The sequence below is a fragment of the Chrysemys picta genome, chromosome 5, assembly GCF_011386835.1.
Source record: "Chrysemys picta bellii isolate R12L10 chromosome 5, ASM1138683v2, whole genome shotgun sequence".
Lineage (NCBI taxonomy): Eukaryota > Metazoa > Chordata > Testudines > Emydidae > Chrysemys > Chrysemys picta.
The window spans coordinates 106,122,314-106,133,107 of NC_088795.1; positions in this window are offsets into that span (position 1 = coordinate 106,122,314).

The following is a 10,794-nucleotide window of genomic DNA, read 5'->3' on the forward strand; positions in this document are numbered from 1 at the left end:
ATATAGAAAGGAAGCAATTTGCTGAAGGTCACCTAGCAGGCCTGGAATCAGCACTGATGTTTCCTGATTCACAATCTAGTGCTCTATCCACCTGTGCAATACTTCCTTCCTAGGACTATTGGCTCTCATTTTTTGTTGTAGCATTATTTGATATTTTATCCCTGTTACGGATAGAAAGCAAAATGCTTCCCTCATGCAACCTCACTTATTGCAATGTTAGACTTGTACCCATCTAACCCATTGCTCATAATGTTGATGTGAAAGTTTAGACATAATATGGAATTTATTTTCTCTTGTGGAATAAACTCCAGATCATAATGATGGGTTTTAAGGAAAAAATGGAAATACACAAACATACAAGCATCACTCCTGCTAGCACAGGGAAGTGTAAAATAAATCTTCTTTCTCTACCTTGGACTGTTACACCCAAGAGAGGATTGACTGAGTCATAGCAGGTGATATTAACCCTGCTTGGCCTCCCTCAACTTTTATCCATACTTGAGCTGGGGTGTGTGATTTCCAGCTGGAGGAGACCACCTGTGCGAGCTCTGATCAAGCTAATGTGCTAAAATTAGTGTAGCTTTTGCCTTGGGAGGGGCTACTTTCCCTCCCCCCCCCCCCGAGTACAAGTTTAGAATCTTGGACAGGTACGTACAGAGTGGGGTTAGCCCTGCTCGCACCAGAATGGTTACACTCTATTTTTAGCATGATAGCTCAATCAGAGCTAGCATAAGTAAGTCTCCTTGAGCTGAGAATCACAATCCCAGCTGGAAGTGTAGAGATACCCTTAGACGCTCCAACCTTTTTGCCCAGGAGTCCTAAGGGGGTATTCTATGGAGAAGATGTGCTGAGTCAGCCCCACACTAGGTATATCCCCTCTGAGCCAGCAGCCCAGCTCTGCTGGGAGGCTTCCAGCAGATATGGTGGCTGCTTTCAACTACTGCAGCCTCCACACTGGCAGATTGGCTGGGGTGCCCTTGATGTAGACTGATTTGAGAGGAAACTAGAGTGAAAATAGGCTGAATCTAGCCCACTGCCTCTATTTCACGTACCATGATAAAAATAAATGGATATGTGTGACAGATATGGTAGTTTCCTGCCATATCCTGGACAAACCTTACTGAATTAACTTTCAGAGTAGCAGCCGTGTTAGTCTGTATCCGCAAAAAGAAGAACAGGAGGACTTGTGGCACCTTAGAGACTAACAAATTTATTAGAGCATAAGCTTTCGTGGACTACAGCCCACTTCTTCGGATGCATATAGAATGGAACATATATTGAGGAGATATATATACACACATACAGAGAGCATAAACAGGTGGGAGTTGTCTTACCACTTTAAGTATTTTAAAGTTTATTGTATTAAAAATGCAAATATTTATATATTATTGTGCGATTTAGGGGTGAAATGTGACTAATGTAAAACCTGAGGAGCTTCAATAGACACCTTTAAATAGTCTGCCAGACAAGAATTAACTTTTAGTTGAGTGGGTTTCCTAGGAAATATTTGGGATGAAGGAAATGAAAATTCCCATCTTTGAACCCAATCTTCGGAAGCTATGTGCTGAGGAGAAACCCATCATCTGCTGGTTACCTGGTCCCAGGATCAAAGGCCCAAACTGTATAAAGGATTGATTCACAGATTTGTGGGTGTGCTTGTTCCGAGATAAGGCTGTTATGAATTTGTAACCACAAGAAAACTCCTACCAGAGCCCTTGTGGGAAGCTTATTAGCCTGTGTGTAGGTTTGTTCTTTTACTGAATTGTTTTTTTTCTTTTTCTGTAAGTATTTCACCTTATTTCACCAGAATGTGTTTTGCTTAGAAAGAGCTGTGGGGTAACTTATAACTTATGACTTATAAATGTGGGGCAATTACATGTGTACATAGCCTCTGGAGAGAAAATGATATGCAGATGTTTAGTCTATCTAATTTGCTGGAGAACTCAGTGTAGGCAAATAACTGGGCAGCCTGAAAAATCCCCAGTTGGGGGGAGAGACCTACAGGCCTCTGCCCAAAAGAGGTGATGGCTGGGAGCCTAGAGTGGGTGCCCTTGCTGGGCCATAAGAAGAATACAGGTGCCATTGCCCTGCACTATGACATTATGGCTCACCTTTTGGAACACAGGTCAGAAATAAGGCTCAGCCAAAAAGACCTAGTACTAGTACAAGTAACGGTAAGGATTTTTGTGAATATTCAAAATAACTTTCCTTAAGCAGAATTAAAAACAAACAAACAAACAAAAACTTTCACAGATGCTTATTGGAAAATTTTGGTTAGCAAAATTGTTTTGTCAATTTTTTTCATTATTTTGCTTCTCCCCCCCTTTTTTTGCTCTCCTTCTCCCCACTCTTTTCCCTCCTCCTATTTTTCCTTGTCTTCATTTATTGATTTCTCCATTTTGCCACTGAAAGGTGGAGGTGTGGAAGGAGAGTAAAGGAAATACTCTAAAAAATTAAAACCAAAAACTGATTCTTCTCCTCCTCCCCGCCCATTTCTGAGGCTTTGTCAAAAAATGGGAAACTTTGAAAAAAGCTTGGTTCCTCCCCCCTCCCCGCCAAAAAAAAAAAAAGAAGCCATTTTTTGATTACTTCTGTTTTTTTTTCATTCAAAACCCTTTGAAGCACCACTCCACTTAATACCTTCTCCACTAGGTCTGGAGGCCTGAATAAGCTGTAAAGTCGGTGGATCCACTCCCTGGGGAATACTCTGGCATAGGTTTGCTCTAACCCAGTGGTTCTTTCAGGCAGTATATCAAGTTTTCTAGATCTTTGCATAGTTTTATAAACAGCACTAGTGAAGTCAGTACAAACTAAAATTTCATATGACTTGTTTATACTGCTCTATATACTGAAATGTAAGTACAATGTTTATATTCCAATTGATCTTTAGAATTATATGGGAAAAATGAGAAAGTAAGAAATTTTTCAGTAATAGTGTGCTGTGACACTTTTTTGTGGTTTTTATGTCTGATTTTGTATGCAAGTAGTTTGTAAGGTGAAACTTGAGGGTATGCAAGACAAATCAGACTCCTGAAAGGGGTACAGTAGTCTGGAGAGGTCGAGAGCCACTACTCTATCCCCTCTACACAGGGGTGGCTCCAGGCACCAGCGCAGCAAGCATGTACCTGGGGTGGCAAGCCTCGGGGGGCAGCCTGCCGGCCGCTGTGAGGGCAGCAGACAGGCAGTCTTTGGCGGCATGTCTGTGGGAGGTCCGCCGGTCCCGCGGCTTTGGTGGCAATTCAGCGGCGGGTACGTCGAAGGCGTGGGACCGTCAGATCACCCGCAGAAACCCTGCCGAATCCGCGTGACCAGCGGACCACCCGCAGGCGTGCCACTGAAGGCCACCTGACTGCCGTGCTTGGGGCGGCAAAAAACATAGAGCCGTCCCTGCCTCTACATCCCTTAATCAGCCAGGGATATCTGGAATAGTGTGTGCTCCACCAATGCCTATACCAAAGAATTCCAAGGTGGTGAAATCTGCTGACTTTTCACACACTGCATTGGCAGAACACACCGGCCTGCCCATGGCAGGCAGTTGTCTTCAACTTGCCAAAGTGCTCAGATATTGTTTGTTAATGAATCCTTTGTATTCAGCCAACAAGGTGAAGCTTTAATGCACTAGTTCAATCATATCAAGGCACAGTGTACAACTTTCACTGTAGGACCTTTTACAACATGTGCAACCAGTGGGTGGAAGGAGGATGGAGTCTCAATTCCCCCTGGCATCCCAAATATTTTTAACTATCCTGAGGATGTCCCCCGTGATGCAGTTGCAGGTCTCATGCAGTCTCACCTCTGTTCCTGCCAGCTTTTTTATGTGATTGAAATGCTGCTTTGTAATTCATTCAGTCTAAACGAGGGAGCAATTAAATGTCCCTTTGTTTTGGGATAGCTGAAACAATAGAGGCCACAGCCCAAATCAGACAGGGGTAGGTTCCCAGGGAATGGATTGCCAATGCACATGTTGGAAGTTGATTGATTGGATTACAGGATTGTGTGTGAGCAAAAAACTAACAGGAAAGCTAGGGGAACACTGAAGAGATAGTGCTAATGTGGCCCTGGGATGAAGCCAAAAGACAGCTTGTTTTTGGGCAGAATGTTCACTGGAGCCAGACATGGATTTCTTAACAAGAAAACTGCATCCATGTCACTGGTTTCAATTCTGTTAAAGGAAGCAGAACTTTGTGTGTATATTGTAAATAAGTAGTATTGCCCCAAAGAACTCCTAGATTCTATCATCTCCCCCTCACCCCCATCCTAAAGGAATCAATCTGGAGAAGCCCCAGATATTGGCTAACTGCTCAGGCTAAAAGGGGCAAAAGTAATCCAACAACATTAATAGCAGAATTCTGTTGTATAGCACAGTGGTTCCAACTAGGAATCTTGGGGCCCCTGGAGGACCACAAGCAGGTTTTGGGGGTGGGGGGGATGCCAAGCACCCCTGTATTAGACTTGCTGGAGTATAGGGTAGAAGTCCAAAGCCCCAGCATGTGGGGCTGAAGCCCAGGGCCATGAGCTCCGCCACCTAGGGCTGAAGGTGAAGCCTGAGCAACTTAATTTCGTGGGGCCCCCTGTGGCATGCGGCCACATGCAATTGCCCTGCTTGCTACCCTCTAATGCCTGCCCAGGCTTTTATATGCAGAAAATTAGTTATCGTGGCACAAGTGGACCATGGAGTTTTATAGCATGTTTCAGGGGCCTCCGAAAGAAAAAGGTTGCGAACCCTGGGTATAGCATTGTAAACGGTTTGCCGGCAAACTAACAAACTATTTTTCAGTTGTATGTAGTCATAAGGATAACCTAAAAACCTAAGCTATCCATCTGCTTTCATCTGATAATGGTCTTTGCCTACAGGTTTATTTGATTTCTAAGTCTTGCTATTTTCTTTCATTATTGCTTTCACTCTTTTTTAGTGATTCTCCCTGCCTGATCTCCTCATTTGAAATCAGTTATTTTTTTGGCAATACCATAAACACCTCTCCCCACCCCCCAAAAAATGAAGAGAGATCTAGAAGAGTGGAAATTTGGGAGAAATCAGGTAATAAAGCCAGGTTGGGAGGACATCTTGCATTCCACAGCTTTACAATATTTTTCTTTAAACTGTTCAGTCATGGCTCAAGTAGGATTTGACTTTGTTGCCATGTGTTAGCTCACCTTGGGTGGTGTGTTTGTGTTTTCTGAGTTCTCTGAAAAACATTTTTATACTAAAAATGCTGAAATCCTGGGCAATACCAGGAAAATGAACCATCTTACATTTAGACAAAATACTGCTCTAGCTGTTTAAATTAATTCCCTATGATATGGAATGATGTAAGCAGTACGCTAGTCTTCAGTAAGACATAAGTTTAAGACTAAAAGTGGAGAAAATAACACCCTTGAAAAATCAGCATAAAATTGTTAAATAATCTAAGTGAATTATGCAAGCATTAATTAGCTTATTAAGTCACTGATAAAGTGATAATTGTCTGAAGTACCAGAAAAATATCAGACCTACTTCATCTGATCATAGTGCTGTTTTTTGTCTATATCATAATCATGTAAACTATGAATTTTGTTAACCAGTGAAGTGAACTCAGCAGCCATTTAGAAGTTACAGCATAATTGAGGGGTTGTTTGTGATTCTGACCTCCCCATGTAGAAGGATCAGTTAAGTGTGGATGCAGTTGATGTAATTTAGACTTCCAAAATTACCTGACTTTCCTCAGCACTATGGCAGGAACAATATAAATGCCTACCATATAACAGTTAAATGTGTAAGTGTCATCAATTGCACTCACAAAAAATGGTGACCCCCAAAATTGCACCTCATTATTTTTGCCCCCAACATGCAGAAGTCCAGACTTCAAGAATGACTGAAAAATCAGGCCCAGGAAGTGAAAAACATTATTTTCATTTGAAACCGAAGAGAGGCTCCCACTGACTCTTATAAATGCAGAATCAGACAAGAGAGTATCGTGTGAAGGCAAGATTCACAAAGGTACATAGGTGCCTAATTATCTGTTCCTAAAGTCCCTTAGGCAGCTCAGTTTCCATCCAAGGCCATGTGCAAAGCCACTGATGTTCTGATGTTGCCCCATAGCTAATGAACTGCTTGGTGTGCTAGGTTATGCTTAAACTTCAGTGCAGGCGTGGTCCTATTGGGGGGGAGGGGTGTTGAGAGGGCTGAAGCTGCTCCAAAGTTTTCCATAGCCACCGATCCCAGACCAAAGGCATAGTTTGGCACCCGTACTTCTGTGCTGCTGCTGGCCATGGCACTGTCCTCAGATCCGGGTGCCTAGCCAGCAGCCACAGCTCTCTGGCCGCCCAGCTCTGAAGTCAGAGTGGAGAGACAGCTACTGGCTGGGCAACCAACTCTGAACGTAGCACCACTGCCAGCAGCATGAAGAAGTAAGGGTGGCATGGTATGGTATTGCCACCCTTACTTCTCTGCTGCTGGTGGTGGTGGTGCTGCCTTTAGAGATGGGTGGCGCAAGCAGCAGCTGCTGGCGAGGTGCCCAGCTCTGAAGGCAGCACCACTGCCAGCAGCAGTCTTGAACTACAGAAGCAAGGGTAGTGTGTGCCCACATGATGTATAGTGCTGGCGCCACCTCTGCCCCAGTGGGATTCTCAAATGAGGTGCTCCTCTAACTTTCTTGTCTGCAAGGCCCAATCCAGTAGGTGTTCTCTGAGAACATCTGTCCTGCACAACAGAGCAGCAGGAAATTTTTGAGCATGGCTGGCTGGCCTGTGTGTGTATATTAAATAGCCTGATGGTTAGGGTGCTTGCCTGTAACATGGAAGACCTCAGTACAAATCCCTGCTTTGGAAGGATTCCCAGTCTCCAACATCCTAGATGAGTGCACTAATCACCCGGGTATGCTGGGGTGGGTGCTTCTCCTGTTGGGCACTGTTCCACTGTATAAATCATTAAATATTTATAAGAGCAGAGATTTGAACCTGACTGACCCACATCAGTGCCTTAACCACTGGACTACAGATACATCTTTTTCTCTCTGGTCCAATTAATATTTAATATATTTTATTAATATGTAATATTTAATACAGTGCACAGGGAGCTTGGGTGTCCAACTCAGAGCTGTGAATTCCACAATGTGACAGGACACCTGGGACTTTAGACATTCCAACAGTTCCTTTTGTAACTCCTTTTGGGTAATGTATAGAACAGCATATCCTCTGTAAAATAGCCAATGGTAAGTCTGTCACACCTCAATGGCCTCCTCCCTCAGGAAGTCCCCAGGGAAGGCAGATCAGCATTGTATATGGCTAACGCTGTTGCAAGCATCGCAAAGCATTTTGGGGAGGGTCAAAGGTGTGTGAGTGGGGAACAGAAGATTCCTTTACGGGAGTACGAGAGGCCAAGAGAGGGGGAGAGAGAAAGAAGAGCAGAGAACCAGTTAACTCTATGCTCCTGCTAGGCCCGAAGATAAAATGCTCAAAGCCACAGCACACATCTGACTCTCGGCTGCTGGCCAAGAATGAGCGGGGCCCGGAATGGAACAGACACAGACCTGCAGAGCCAGCCCATAACAAGCAAGGCAAGCAAAGGCCAGCACAGAGGAAAACAAAGAGAACAACAGAGTCTAGCCGGTGTGTTTTGGGGAAAGTCGAGGAGACCACAGAGCCAATTTGAACTGGCACAAAAAGCACTAGGAACAGAGGTCATGGAATGGAACACCCCCAAAGGAGCCCAGGATTTAAAACCCTCCTGAGAGCTGAAGCAATTCGGAGAGCACAGGAGATTTTTCGGATGCCCTGGGCCCAGGACAGCACTCCTGTCCATCCTTCCTCTTCTCCCCCCCCCCCCCTTCTTATTACGTCACACCCAAGCCTGGCCAGCTTTGGGGCAGTGCGTGTGAGAGTATGAAAGTGGGTTATGGCTTGGGGCTCTAATACTTTCTTTCTTCCCCTAAGTGACATGGGAGCGTTCCCAGCACTCTCTGCTGTTTTATTATTTTATTAATAAAGCTTTAAAATCTAGACACTTGATGCATTTCGTCATCTCCTCCCCAAATGATCCTGTGATCAACTGATGCTCCAGGCAGATTGGTAAAGAAAATCTGTGACAAGTCTTTATCCTTGCTCTGTCATTTTTCATTCCTATTTGGCCACCTCAAACTAAACTTAGATTTGGTAAGCTAAGAGAGACCTTACCTGGTCAGTTTATGGATGGGAGACCTTTTATTAATTTATTTTTATGTAACTGTCATATGCTATTTTACTATCTTTGGAGTCAGTACTGAACCGATCTCATTATGGTGCCATGGGGCATTGTGTTCCTGATGGTATTGACTTGTGAATGCAGCCATAATCTTCTGAAGATGGTTATGGTTGTTTCTATAGTTATAGCAGAGCCTAGAGACTGTGAACAGAGCTCAATTATCCTAGGCACAGTACAAACACATAGCAAAAAGAGGAGCTAACCCCTACTGATGATTCAAGCCAAAATCCTAAATCTAGTCTAGACTTGAAAACCACCTCTTTAACTTAACTTTGCAGTAAATGAAACATTTCCTCCTTCTCTTAAGTGCATGTAAGGATAGGTAGCTGCTTTATATCAAGGAACACTAATCCAGCAAGAGAAGATAATGGGATTAGGATAACAGCGTATAATTAATAAATTAGAATTCTTAAATATTACTTTTAAAAGCATGAACTGTTTGAATGCAGGGTAACTTAGAATTTGTAACCAGGGACTGCATGGTTTTGAATCAAGGTTAATTGTGAATAGTTTGCAACGTTCTTACTGATTCGTGATTAGATTTTCCCTAGTTATGGATTATAACTGGGGATTTCTTGCAACTAGTTAAAGTTGCCTTATGGAGAACAAGTTGGAAGTATGGTATAAGGATAATCAACATCTTTCCATAGTCTGTCCCCTGTTAGACTCATGCACACTATTGACCATAGCTGGGTTGCACAGTATAACAAAAGGCAGAATTTGATCTCCTTTTATGGAAGAAAAGGACACTGGCCAAATTCAGCCTGGGATTAATTGATTGTAAATTAGTGCTGGCATGTTAGAGGATAAATAGCCTATTGGTTAGGGCATTAGCTTGGGAAACTGTGGCAGAGCATGGAATTGAATCAGACTTCCTGTGTGACCTTGGGTAAATCACTTGGTGTCTCTGCCTCCATTTCCCATCTGTAAATTGGGGATGATAACTCTCTCCCACATAGGGGTATTGTGAGGATGAATACATTGATGATGAGGTGCTCACTACTATGGTAACATACATAATCTAGACAGGTGGCCAGAGTTCCAACTTCTTGAGCCTAATCTTAGGATATCAGAGTTTTAACCTCTACTTTCTGCACCTACGGGACTAGCTTCTGTGCAGCTGGTACATCCCCAGCAAGCTGTTCTAAACTATGTTGGGTTCAGAACTAATGTAAAACTGGCCTCAGGAACAGGGATCTGTAAATGACTACTTAGTGCTCAGTGCAGTTGAGAGCTGCTTATTGGAGTCTGCATGAGGTCAAGCCCATTATCTTTCAATCTGCTAGAAGCTATTAATGAGTATCTGAGAGCTGTTTTACAATATTTTTAGCTTGGGTATTTGTGTTGTCTTATTTAGAGAGTACAGAATTACAGGTCTTATTATGAAACAATGGGCGAAATAAACACCCACTGGCCATTTAGATCATTCCGGAGCCTTAGCTACATGCACAGGCAGTGATGCTGCAGTGTGAGGTAGAGAAGCAATTTAGCGAGTATCTTCTAAATAGAAAGATGCTCCAGCATACTATCCAAAAGAGATTTAGGGGTCATTGTGGCTAAATCCATGTACCTCTAACCCAATGTGTAGCTGCAAACATAACAAATAAACATAATATAAATCAGAAACATCATTTATATTACCCTCTGGTTAGATATAACTAGAATACACTGGAGAGTGCTGAACAACATCCAGTATTTTGCACTGTTGTAAATGAGTCTAAGGCATGATACAGTGGATAATCAAGCCCTATATCTTAAAGACCTAATTAACCTAGAGTGTATGCAGCATTGAGCAGCAAGAACCAATTATTTTACTTGGAAGCTCAGTTTGAGGGGAAAGAAGGCATATTTAGTTAATAAGGGACATTAACTTTTTAGTGACCTCATGGAAATTCCTAAATTCAGGAAGCTGAAATTGATCCAGATACATTTCTTATGCTGGTACTGAAGACGTCAGCAGAATATGATCTAAAAGTTGGGATGCTGGGAACTAAAGCTGAAATTCAAGCACATGTATTTCATTCACAGCATGAGCTAAATTGTCAATAAAGGAACCAAAGTAGGAAGCATCACTGTGCTCAGGAAAATACATCAATACTTGTAGTAAAGAAACCAGATATGTTGCAAGGGCTGAGAGTTTTTCTTTGCCCAAACTATCTGGTAAATGGTGATATATGGGACCAAAAAAGATCAGTAGCTCATTTACAACCAGTGAATTCCAAAATAGTGGGTGAAACTCTCTGGACCACACAATCAGCTTTGTGATGCTTTGATAATGCCAAGTGGATATGTGTGGGAGCCTCCAATAGGGGATGAACCAACATACCCAGAGCCAGCCCAGTTATCTTTAGCTTGTGGATTGTCCTTTGACAGGAGCTTGGCCCACAGGCTGTGCTAAGCTATGCAGGGGACAGGCCCTCCCTCTTCTGGCCACAGCAGAACTGCTATACTTATTGTTGCAAAACAGTTTCCATTATAACTCTCCATTTTCAGTTGCTCAGTTTTCTGAAAGCCTCGGCTTTGGGGTCTATATTTCCCATGCTTTGTTTTTGCCCCAACGTCAAATTAAAGCTTTA